Genomic DNA, 13469 nt, shown 5'->3' with positions numbered 1-13469 from the left:
GGGTGCACTGCGCTCCACCTCCATCTGCATACTGAATACAAAGTTGCATGGGGTCATCAGTAGTCTGGAGGCTTCTGTTCTCCAAGGCTAGTTCTTGTGATCTCTTTTAGTATTTCCCAGAAGTTCAGATACCAATCCTGTGAGACCTTCTCTCTTGTCCCCCAAAATCCCATAATGATCAGCAAAGAAACAAAGAAATACTAACACACGTTACTTTGCACTGTGTTTTATGCATGGATACCCACCTCAGTGGGCCCTAGCTTAAGCTTGTGTTTACATGGACTGGTACAAAGTGAGGAGGATAGCACTAGTGTGCAGGAATAGGCAACTGTCCACTGAGCCACTCAGAGATTGGAGGACAGACACAGCCCTTCTCAGGTGGACACAGATGCAGCACTTCAGGAATTATTCAAAAGGAGGTTCTACCTAGACCAGCAGTAGGAGATGTGCACCAGCATGTCAGAATTCCTTGAGGCAGTGAAGGGTAGAGAATGCAGAAGTCCATTCAGCTCATATACAACATAATAGCTCAGGACTATGTGTGCATGGGCTCCTCCATTGAGAAAGTGGCCAACCTCATGGAGAACTAATACAGTAACATTTTGAGTGCATGCAGGAATTGTGCCCTGATGTACACTGGATGCATGCCACAATGTGGACCAGTTAGTGGTATTGTTCACACAGTGATGGTTGGAAATCACATCAATTGCACCCTGGCTGATACTTCCTTGTGGCCATCCCAAACAATTGTCAAGGTCTGAAAATGTTGCCAAGGAGGATAACCCATCACATATTCCTTTATCATCCTTGGGCTTTTTGACTCACCTGCAAGTGGAAATCACTGAGCAGCAGGATCAAGTAGATTACTCCAGCAAGTAAATGCCTCCAGGGTCTAGTTTTGCTGATTGGGCCATCTCTGAGTTGCAATTTTGGTATATTTCTGCAACATTATTTATAAAGTTGGAGCAGAACAAGTGGATAGAATTTCCATGGGGTTTCTTCAAATTTCCTACTCAAATTTTGGTGAAAATTGGCAAAAAAATGTCAGTGAATTGGTATAAAGGCAAGAGATCAGGAGACAAAAGTTCTCACATCTGTTATAACACAGGGACAGCAAGCCAAACCAAATCAGCCTCACTATCACTGGAGTCATAACACAGTGAAATTAAAACTTTCAACAACCCTCAAAATTGTTCAATTGTTCCCAACTAGACTTTACAAATAACAGATCTTGGAAATATAGGAACATAGAAAATAGATGCAGGAGTAGGTCATTTGGCCCTTCGAGCTGGCACCACCATTCAATATTATCATGGCTGATCATGCAATCTCAGTATCCCATTCCTGCTTTCTCTCCATACCCCTTGATCCCTTTGCTGCAAGGGCCACATCCAGCTCCCTCTTCAATATATCTAATGAACTGGCCCTGACACCTTCCTGTGGGAGAGAATTCCACAGGTTCACAACTCTCTGAGTGAAGAAATTCTTCCTTATCTCAGTCCTGAATGGCTTACCCCTTATTCCTCGACTGTGATCCCTAATTTTGGACTTGCCCAACATCAGGAACGTTCTTCCCACATCCAGCCCGTCTAGTCCCATCAGGATTTTATATGTTTCTATGAGATCCTACCCCCATTCTTCTAAATTCCAGCAAGTACAAGCCCAGTCGATCCAGTTTTTCCTCACATGTCAGTCCTGCCATCCTGGGAATCAGTCTGGTGAACCTTTGCTGGACTCCCTCAGTAGCAAAACTGTTTTCCTCACACTAGGAGACCAAAACAGTACAAGGTATGGCCTCAAAAAGGCCCTGTATAACTGCAGCAAGACATCCCTATTTCAATACTCAAATTCTCTCGCAATGAAGGCTAGCATGCCATTAGCTTTCCTCATCGCCTGTTGCACCTGCATGCCAACCTTCAGCAACTGTTCCACTATGACGCTCAGGTCTCGTTACACTGTACTTTTTCCTTAGCTGCCACCATTCAGATATAATCTGCCTCCCTGATTTTGTGACCAAAGTGGATAACCTTAGATTTATCCACATTATATTGCATTTGCCAAGTATTTACCGATCTGATAGTCTGTCCAAGACACCCTGCAGCCTCTTAGCATCCTGCTCACAGCACACACTTGCCACCAATCTTAGTGTCATTTGCACATTTGGAAATATTGCATTCAATTCCTTTGTTCGAATTATTACTGTATATTGTGAGCAGCTGGGGTCCCAGCACTGAACCCTGTGGCACTCCACTTTTCACTGCTTGCCACTCCTGAAAAGGACCCGTTTATTCCACTTTCTGCTTCTTGTCTGCCAATCAGTTCTCCATCCATGCCTATACATTACCCTTCAATACCATGAGCTTTAAATTTCCTTACTAATCTCATGTGTGGAACCTCGTCAATTTGAAAGTCCAAATACAGAACATCTACCGATTCACCCTTGTCCATTCTACTGGTCACATCCTCAAAAAATTCCAGAAAATTTGTCAAGCATGATTTCCCTTCAGTGAATCCATGCTGACTAGGAGCGATTCTGTCACTGCTTTCCAAATGCTCAGTTATTACATCCTTAATAACTGACTCCAGCATTTCCCCACTACCGATGTCAGGCTAACTGGCTTATAATTCCCTGTTTTCTCTCTCCCTCCTTTTTACAGGGAGGGGTGTTACATTAGCTACCCTCCAGTCCATTGGAACACTTCCAGAGTCTACAGAATGCTGGAAAATGATCACCAATGTGTCTATTATTTCTTGGGTCACTTCCTTAAGTACTCTGGGATGCAGAGCATTAGACCCTGGGGACTTATGGGGTTTCAATCCAATTAATTTCCCCAGCACATTTCTTGAAAAATAAGGATTTCCTTCAGTTTCTCCTTCATGCTTGACCCCCTGTCCCTTAGCATTTCCTGAAGGATATTTGTATCCTCCTTAGTGAAGACAGATCCAAAGTATTTATTCAACTGGTCTGCCATCTCTTTGTTTTCCATTATGAATTCATCTGATTCTAACTGCAAGGGACCTACATTTGTCTTCACCAGACTTTTTCTCTTCACATATCTATCAAAGTTTTTGCAGTCAGTTTTTATGTTTTCTACAAGCTTATTTTCATATTCTATTTTCCCCTTCCGAATTAAACCCTTTGGCCTCGTCTGCTGAATTTTACATTTCTCCCAGTTCTCAGGTTTGCTGCTTTTTCTGGCCAATTTATATGCCTCCTCTTTGGCTTTAACAATGTCCCTGATTTCTCTTGTTAGCCATGGTTGAGCCAGCTTCCCTGTTTTACATTAGTCTTATGCTACAGAGGGGTGTACAATTGTTGAAGTTCATCCATGTGTTCTTTAAATGTCTGCCATTGCCTACCCATCAGCCCCTTAAATATCCTCAGCTATCTCCTTCTTAACCAGCAATACTACCCCACCTCCCTTACCTTCTTCAAAATTGAATAACCCTGGAGACCAAGTTTATAACTTAAACAAAAACTAACAATTTGTTATTAATAGCAGAACACAGATGAACAATGGGGCACTATAATTAATATCTACAATCTCAGCCCAGTCTTCTTCAATCAAAAAACTCCACTCACTCACCAACAGGCAAACAGACAGACAGAAGTTAAAAGAAGTTAAATAAGTTAATAAAGAAAATAAAAAGATCATAATTTGCCAGTTCGGTATCTGTTTCAGCGATGAATATCAGACCTTCATGAAACCCTTTGATGATGGTGGTTTTATAGGTACATATGACTGTATAACTTGCTTGAATTTCAAAGTCATTCATCAATTCAAACAGCAACTGCAGATCTCATTTCTTACAACTGGGATTCTTTTCTCAGAATTTTCAGTAATTCAATAACTGGAAAATAAATAGAGAGAGCAAAACCAAAGACATCTTTGCAGTGCAGCAGCTTTTGAAGCAAAACTGCCTCCTGTCCAAAAACCCAGTCAGCGTCAGTTCACTCCTTGTTTTCGCTTTCTTTTTTCAACATTCTCTCTGGTTGACTGGTCAGCACTGGACTTCCCTTGATTGAACAATTCAATATCCAACCAGCTGCCAGTCCCTGAACACAACAACATCTCAGTGACAAATCATTTACAGTGTCCTCAGAGCAGTAATTAATGTGAATTATCTTTTCAGGCCAGTTCCCAACAGTAAGCATCAGTCTTTTTGTTCTTTGCACTTTTTAAAAAACAAGCTGCTATTCAAAGTTCAAAGCCCAATACTTAACTGGAACTCATATTTCCAAATCAAACCAAAAATGAGAAAAATAAAAGAAAATTAGTGATGGTCCCAACACCTATAAAGACATGAAAACATATTGGTGTATGTTAGATGGGAAGCAACCAAAACTAAACTGAATGTTTCAAATGCTCATAGACATATCCGGAAAGAAATGTTTTGACCCAGAGAAAAAAGAAATTGCCCAAGCTTTTCATCGTGTATATTTGTTTTCTGACTCCATTGTTTGTGATAAGTTCTACATCTTAGTTAGATTTCCACCTCTCACAGAATGCACAATACACTGGTATTTAGTTTTCTATGTCAACAGGTAGAAAGCCACAGGCACAGGATCTTCATTCTAGGGAAAGTTGATAATCTGTCTAAATTCGATTGCTTCACCTAGTACATGGTAAACATTCATTTTAAAATCTTTTTTTTCTGTATTGATGCAAAAGATTTAATTAATGCATAGAACTTGATACTGAAGGAATATTCTATGTATTAAACATAAATAACATACAGCCTGGAACTTCCATTTAGCTGATGGTTGAAATTTGAAGGCTGAAAATTGATCAGGAGTAATATTACAAAGCACAGGACATTTCAATAGGGAATTATTTATCGGGGTACAATTAATCCCAAGTTACCAGCAATCAAATCAGATAATTATACCTAATATAGGCCAGATATTCAGGCTCATGGATATAAAGTTCATTCAATGTTCCAGTAATAACCACGTACATTTACTGCCCAGCTGCTTATGTTGTATATTCCAGTCATTGCATCTAATGTTCTCATTGCATTATTTAAAATGTTCAATCACACACTGGTTGGGATTATTCAGATTTGGCACTTTAACAAACAGAAATGAATCAGTTGACTGATCAACATGAGTTGTAATGCTGGAGGTGGTAAAAAACAGAATATAATGAATAAAGGGAAATCAAAGAGAACACAATATTTTAGCAAAGCCAAAATGATTGTTTTTATTAAACTATTAGAAATACACTCAAATTTGTGGCAACAAAATGCAAGGGTGATAAAGAAATAAAAAACAGAATTTCATTTACCCCCAGGGACATACTGGCAGGCAGGGAAGCAAAGAAGTAGGTGGCATGCTGGTAGCAATGTGTCTGTCAAATACCACTGACGGGTTTCTCATCTATGGAGAGGAAGGAGTTCTGCTTGAGTACTTCAATCTTCAATACTCTTGCTGAATATTGTCAGGGCCCATAGCCTTTGCAGTATCAAATGCCTTCAGTTGGTTCTTGATATCACGTGGAGTAAATCAAACTAGCACGAAGACTGGCATCTCTAATGCTAGGGATCTCTGGAGGTGGCTGAGGTAGAACGTCCACTCAGCATTTTTTGCTGAAGTTTGTTGCAAATGCTTCAGCCTTATTTTTGGTACTGATGTGTTGTTCTCCCCCTTCATTTGAGCATGGGGATACTTGTGAAGCCTCCACTTCCAGTGAGTTGTTGAATTGTATGCCACCATTCACAACTGGATGTGGCAGGACTGCAGAGCTTCAATCTAACACACTGGTTGTGAAATTGTTTAGCCCTATCTATCATTTGCTGCTTATGCTATTTGGCCACAAGTAATCCTGAAATCCTGTATCTTCACCACGTCGACACTTAATTTTCAGCTTTGCTTGATATTACCCTTGGTATGCCCTCCTACACTCTTCACTGAACCATGGTTTCTTTCCTTACCACCAACCCTGACTTGATGGTAGTGAAAGTTTGAGGGAAATGCTACGCCATGAATTTGCAGATCGCGTTGGAATACAATTCTGCTGCTGATGATGATCCATAGTCCTTTATCGATGCATGGTTTTGAGTTGCTGAATCTGTTCAAAATTTATTCCATATTGCATGATGGCAATGCCATATATCACGAATTAAGTTTTACTATGTATTTCCGTTTCATTGGTTCTTTCATCATTTGATGCAGACCCAATCTAACAGCCGTGTTCCTTAAGAATCAACCAACTCGGTCATTAGTAGTGCTCCTGAGCCACCCTTAATGGAAGACAATGCAATCCCCCACTAAAAGCACATTCTGCAACATTCATTGTCACCCTCATGTGCTGTCCAACATGGAGGAGCAATGATTCATCAGCTGAAGTGGAAGTGGTGTGTGGCAATCAGCAGGAGGTTTCCTTGTGTATGTTTGACCTGATATCTTGACTTCATGGGGTCTGAAGTCAATGTTGAAGTTTCCCAAGGCAATTCCCTACCAACTGTATGCCACTGTGATGCCCCATCTGCTTAGTTGGTCCTGCTGATGGGATAGCACATCCCCAATTGTGGTGATAGATTTGCCTGGTACATGCTTGGTAAGTTACGATTCTGATGTCAAACCAAGATTCTGCTTGGTCAGTCTGTGAGACAGCTCTCTTAATGTTGGCATTAGCCTCCAAATGTTAGCAAAGAGGACTTCGCAGGGTCAACAGGGCCATGTTACCCATTGTGGTTTCCAGTGCCGAGGCCAATACCAGATGGCCCATCTGCTTTCATTCCCTTTCTTGTGATTTTTTTTAGAGGTTCTATTCAACTGATTCACTCTCTAGTCCTTTTCAGAGGGCAGTTAAGATTTAACCACATTGCTGCGGATTGAAGTTATATGTAGGACAGACCAGGTAAGGACAGGAGATTTCTTTCCCTTAAGGGTATTAATGAACCACTTGGATTTTTATGACAACCTACATATTCATTAGACTGTTAATTCCAAATTTTTAAAATAATTCAAATTCCACCAGTTGTGGTGTTGGTATTTGAACCCAGGTTTCTAGGGCATTGCCTGGGTGTCTTTACTACAAACTATATGTTCCTCAAAGAACTCCAATAAATTGGTCAAGCATGATTTCCATTTCAAAACACAATGCTAACTGACTGATTACCTTGGACTTAACCAGGTGCTCTGCTATCACTTCTGAATAATGACTTCTAACATTTTCCCTATGACACATGCTAAGTTAACTGACCTGTGGTTTCCTGATTTCTGTCTCACTCCCCTTTTGAGTAACAGAGTAACATTCATTTTCTTTCAGACTAATGGAACCATCCCTGAACAAAAGGAATTTTGGAAAATTAAAACCAATGCATCAAGTATTCACTTGCCACTTCTTTACGACCCTAGAATGGAATCCATCAAGACTGAGAAAATCGTCAGCCCACAGCCCCAACAATTCATCCAGTACTAGTTCTCTGGTAATTGTAATTTTACTGAATCCCTCTCACTCTTCCGTTTAATGACTAATATACGAATGACTCTCTATGTTACTGCTCTTTAAATTCTCTTCTTTTGCTGTTGTTGGGTCTTGTTTCTGCTGTTCCTCCTCTTTCTCTGACTAATAGGCAGAATTTCATTTATCTTGGATGTTTAGAGCACAATAAAGCAGAAAATCAACCCAAATGCCAGGCCCTGATTCCAATTTATTAATCAGGCTTTACATTTTACATGATGTGATATAAAGGGCAAATACTTTAAGGGATATTTTTAAAACTACTATCAATCACTATCACTTTGCGATCGGTTGTGATGTGCAAGGCTTATGGCTTGTTTGTCAGTCAGTGAGCAGCAGTGATAGATGTCAATGTACAATGCTTAGCTCCCAGTAAACATTATCTGTATAATTTTTTATTGTGCACAGGATGTAGGTGGTGTTGGCTAAGCCAGTATTTATTACCCACCCCAAATTTCCCTTGAGATGATGATGAAAACGCCATGCAAAATGGTGGCAGGCAGGATTGGAATGAAAATGAGCCAGTGAGTAGTGCACTGCAGTTTTCAGATGACTACTGCATCTTTCTAGCTAGGTGGAGTATAATAAATTCAGCCTTTAAAATTTAAAAGTTCTATGATACTAAATCAATGCTATGAACAAAAATGCAAAAACAGAAAGGAATAGTAACAGCTTAGAAATTCAACAAAGTATTGGAAATTCTTTGGACTTCAGAAATCTCAAATGGGTAGTAAAGAAATTAATGAAATGCAATAGAAAAGGTTTAAGGAACAACAAAAAAAAATGAAGCTATATAAAACCCTCCCACTCAGTTGGCTCGAGGAAATGATTGCCCAGTTTTCCCATTCAGTCTACAAAGATGGAAATTGAAATTGGATTTACTGTGTTGCTGATTTTATGAAGCCTGATTTGGGGATTTGAAGGGGACTGTGGAATTGGGGCATATAAACCTCAGATTAATATTTAAGTGAGGGTAATGAGGCCTCACAATGTGTTTGACAATTTGGTTCAAGCTTTACCCACAACATTAGATGCTTCTATAACAAATAGCTGCATCAATGCAAGGCAGGCAAGGACAGTTAATTTGTTCTCTTAACATGGTTTGTTATTTTTTGTTTGCATTTTGTTTGGTTGCTGCAAACAGGCAAAAGTTTGCACTTGGTTCGATGTTCCTATAGGTTCATATATGTTTGGAATCCCTCTTGCACAAGCCTCACATTATTCAGCTGTACATGCTTTTGGAGCAGTAATAGCAATCCATGTAGCACTTGGAATGGACCTGACTACATTAACTCTATTGTCAAGCTCTCATTACTGTTTTCAAATGATCTCCAAAACTATCTCATTCAGTTAAAGAGATCCGTAAATGGAAACAGTCACTCTATATGAAAGACTCAATTCTTCAATGCCTTGAGATTTTCTGCAAGTAGCATGAATCTCTGAATCGGAACAATTTCAACAGCCAGTATACTGCAGTGAGATACGACATACACTGCTATGCGTTTTAGCACAAATTAAGCTGCTTGTCACAGTGGACACAAACATTGAATTCATTGCTTTGTGTTCCTGTATTAGTTAATTTCTGAAAGCAGGCCCAATTGGATACCAATGGAGGTATGCTGTTAGGGTCATAGAGTCATAGAATCATATGACATGGATTTCGTCTCTTTGGTCCTCGCCGACCATATATTCAAACCAAACTAGTCTCACTTGCCAGCACTTGGGCCCATATGCCTTCAAAACTTTCCTATTCATGTACTTATCCAAAAGTCTTTTAAATGTTGTAACTATACCTACAACCACCACTTCCTCTGTCAGTTTATTCCTGCCTTGTGTAAAAAAGTTGTTCCTCGTGTCATTTTCAACTTTTTCTCCTCTCACCTTAAAAATATGCCCCCTAGTTTGAACTCCCCCACCTTAGGGTAAAGGCCCTTGCTATTCACCTTATCCATGCCCCTCATGATTTTATAAACCGCAATAGGATCACATCCTCAACGTCTACACTTCAAATGAAAAGAGTCCCAGCCTATCCAGCCTATCTTTATAACTCAAACCCTCCATTCCCGCAACATCCTGTAAGTCTTTTCTAAACCCTATCCAATTTAATGATATCTTTCCTAGAATAGGTCAACCAGAACTGTGCACAGTACCCCAGAAGAGGCCTCACCAATGTCCCATGCAACCTCAACATGATTTCCCAGCTCCTATACTCAGAGATCTGAGTAATGAAGGCAAACGTGCTAAATGCCTTATTAACCACCCTGTCTACACATAATGTAAATTTCAAAAAATTATGTACATGAACCCCTAGCTTTCTCTGTTTGACAACACCACCCTGGGCCCTACCATTAATTGTATAAGTTCTGCCCTTATTTGTTTTACCAAAATGCAATACCTCCCATCTATCCAAATTGTGCTCGATCTGCCACTTCTCAACCCATTGACCCAATTGATCAAAATCTCTTTGTACTCTTAGATAACGTTCTTCACTACTCTAATGTAAATAAGAAATTATAAAATGTGTGCAAGTGAATTGGACTGTTAACCCACATAAGCATATGTAGGAACATAGGAATAGAAGCAGGATTAGCCCATTCAGACTTTTGAGCTTGCTCTGGCATTGAATCTGATCTTCTACTTCAATATCATCCCTTGATACCTTCAAACCATCTTCAGCTGCTTCATTAATTCCCTTCTTTCCGTCATTAAGTCAGAAGTTTAAAGGAGATGTGAAAGGCAAGATTTTTATACAGCACATGGTGTATGCCTGAAATGTACTGCCAGAGGAAGTGGTGGAGGCAGATACAACAGCTACATTTAAGAGGCATCTTAACAGATATATGAATAGGCAAGGATTGGAGGGGTACAGATTGTGTAGAGGCAAACGTTTTTTAGTTTAGAAAGGCATCATGTGTTGGCGCAGTCTTGGTGGACCAAAGGACCTGTTTCTATGCTATACTGTTCTTTGTTCATTGTTCTTTTTATTCATTCATAGGATGTGGACATCACAGACTAGGCCAGCATTTATTACCCACCCCTAATTGCCCAGAGGGAGTTAAGAGCCAACAACATTGCTGTGGGTCTGGAATCACATGTAGGCCAGAACTGATAAGGATGGCAGTTTCCTTCCATAAAGGACATTAGTGATCCAAATGAGTTCTTCATCGACAGTCAGCAATGGAATCATGGTCATCATTTGACTCTTATTTGCTGGTTTTTATTGAATTCAAATTCTACAATCTGCCAATGTGTGATTTGAACCTGGGCCCCCAGAACATTACCTGGGTGTCTGGATTAACAGTCCAGCGACAATACTACTAAGCCATTGCCTGCTTTGTTCTTGGAAGTGGGGATGTTCACTGATGTTCACAAATTGTTAAGCACCATTCACAACTCCAGTTACTGAAGCTGTCCATGTCCAAATGCAACAAGACCTGGACAATAACCAAGCTTGGGCTGAAAAGTGGCAGTGGCATTTGCGCCACACATATGCCAAGCAATGACCATTTTCAATAAGAAAGAATCTAACCATCATCCCTTGATATTCAAAAGCATTACCATCACTGAATCCCCATCCATCAACATCCTGTGGGTTACCATTGTCCAGGAACTGAACCAGAATCACTATGTCAATACAGTGACTACAAGAGCAGATGAGAGGCTCGGAATCATGCATGAGTAAATCACCTCCTGATTCCTTAAAGCTTGACCACTTTTTTTCTGGATAAGAACATTCAAGAAGCTTGACATGATCTTGGACAAAGTAGCCATATGATTGGCATTACATCCACAAACATTCAATCCCTCCACCACTGATGCTAAGAAGCAGCCGTGTTTACCATTTCCATGATGCACTGCAGAAATTCACCAAGGATCCCAGACAGTTCCTTCCAAACTCACAGCCATCAAGAAGGACAGGGGCAGTTGACACATGGGAAGACCATCACCTGCGTGTAACCCCCCCCCCACCAAGCTACTCACCATAATATCTTGGAAATATATCACTGATCCTTCAGTGTCACTGAGTCAAAATCCTGGAACTCCGTCCTTGACGGCACTATGGGTAAACCTGCATCAAGTGGACTGTAGTTCAAGAAGGCAATTCACCACTACCTTTCTCAAGATCAACTAGGGATGGGCAATAAATACTGGCCCAGCCTGTGACATCCACATCCCCATGAACGAATACGAAAAAGTGGTGGAATCATCTTTATTTGGAAAATATCTTTAATATTTAGGATGCAGATGTTACTGTAGCAGGCTATCTAAGCTGACAAAACAGTTGTTAGTTAAAATATTGCTTTAGCATTTTGCAATATAGCTCCTTGCATTAAAGAGTTTCCCTGGCATCCAGGCATTGAAAGAGAAAGCTGTTGACGTTTGGAAGGGTGTGAAGACAGTATAAATGGTTATAATAGTTTGATTTTCTTTGGCCACTTTGTTAGCCATTTGTAGGCATAATTAGAGGTTGCACTGACTATTCTTCTATGTGTCTAGAATGTCCCCCTTATGACATTCCTTGTTGCCCAACAAATAATGCCTTTATGCCAGTATGTAATCTCCTTCACATTTATGGTTTGTTGGAATTTCATCAATAATATCTTCATTGTCAAGGATAAAGAGATCTTGCTACTTATTCAATAATCAATGCTAAATGTTCGTTAATCAACAAAGATGAGATCAGAATCTGCAGATGCTACAGAAAATGTTAAAGTACAACTTTTTTGTACCATCAGTAATTTGAAAGCAAGAGCTTTTGTTCAGAGGAGTTTCCATTCCCATTCCAAAACAACATTTCATGCCAATTAACTTAGTTAAACAATGTAAAATGCAGTTTGAAGATGATCAGACAGCATTTAATTGTTTTGTTGTTAAAGCCAGACACAAGTTGAATGCATCTTCAGAGTGCTGAACTATTTTAAACCAAGTCTTGCATTAAATAGTGTTTTAATGAGTAATGCTAAACTGATGAAAATACATAGACTACTATTGCACAAATCAAGCAGCTGCAGTAACAGAATTATACAAAGCATTTTAAAAACTTTTGATCATTTCAGAAAAAGAAAGATACAAAAGTTAATCTACCGTTATATATGTCAATTCAAAATCACTACTCTAAGTGGGGTGTTGACTGATTACTTGAAAAAGATCTCTGTACATGAAATGAAACAAATGAGTTCAAAGCACAAGTTCAGCAAAGCTGTGAAGTCGTAGCCATTAGTTGGGCATGATTGCAAACTAAATATTTTATACTGTATGATCTTTTGAAAAGGACATGGAAGTTGAGAAAGATACAGGATGAGAAATAATGTTAGCTGAAAAAATGACATCAATGGAAAGAAAGGGTTTCATTTTGGGTGATCGTTCACTGGAAAAATTATGGGAATTGCAGCCCCCGAAAACACCATGGGGGACTACAACATGCAACTAACCTGTGCGCAGTGCTGTGCAGGCAGTATGCCAGCTTTGTGCTGCTTGCTCATTTGAATGATTGCTGTGTGCAGCCAGTGTTAGTCACTGTTCATTGGTTGCACACTTCAACAGGGGCCCAAATCATAAATTACCAGTACCAGTTAAAGCTAGCCTTTACTGCTTAAAGCGAGCTTGCACCTCTTAAAGGGGAGATGTGTTGTAAATCGAGTGGGAGCTGGCAGTTGTGCAGGAAGTAAACCTAATCTGGGACACACTGAATAATTACACACCATGGAAGAAAATTGCCTCGAAGATTTGTGGACACTGCACTGGAGGCGTTGGTGCATGAAGTAGACAGGAGGAGAGAGGTTACATATTCACAGGGACTATGAGGCCTTACAGAGACATGGTCACATAGTAGTAGGAGCAGATGATGACAGAGGCAGTCAATATCAGGAGCCCTGAGAACCTGGATGTAGCACAGCAGGCTGTTCAATAACTGCACACAAGTGGTTAAGGTCTGTATTTGCATCTTCAATTGCTATATCCTACTAACTGCATGATTAGCCTCAGAGATGATTCAATTCA

This window comes from Rhincodon typus, chromosome 2 (assembly GCF_021869965.1).
Source record: "Rhincodon typus isolate 14 chromosome 2, sRhiTyp1.1, whole genome shotgun sequence".
Taxonomy (NCBI): Eukaryota; Metazoa; Chordata; class Chondrichthyes; order Orectolobiformes; family Rhincodontidae; genus Rhincodon; species Rhincodon typus.
The sequence above is the reverse complement of the archived record's forward strand: the minus strand, read 5'-3'. Positions refer to the sequence as shown.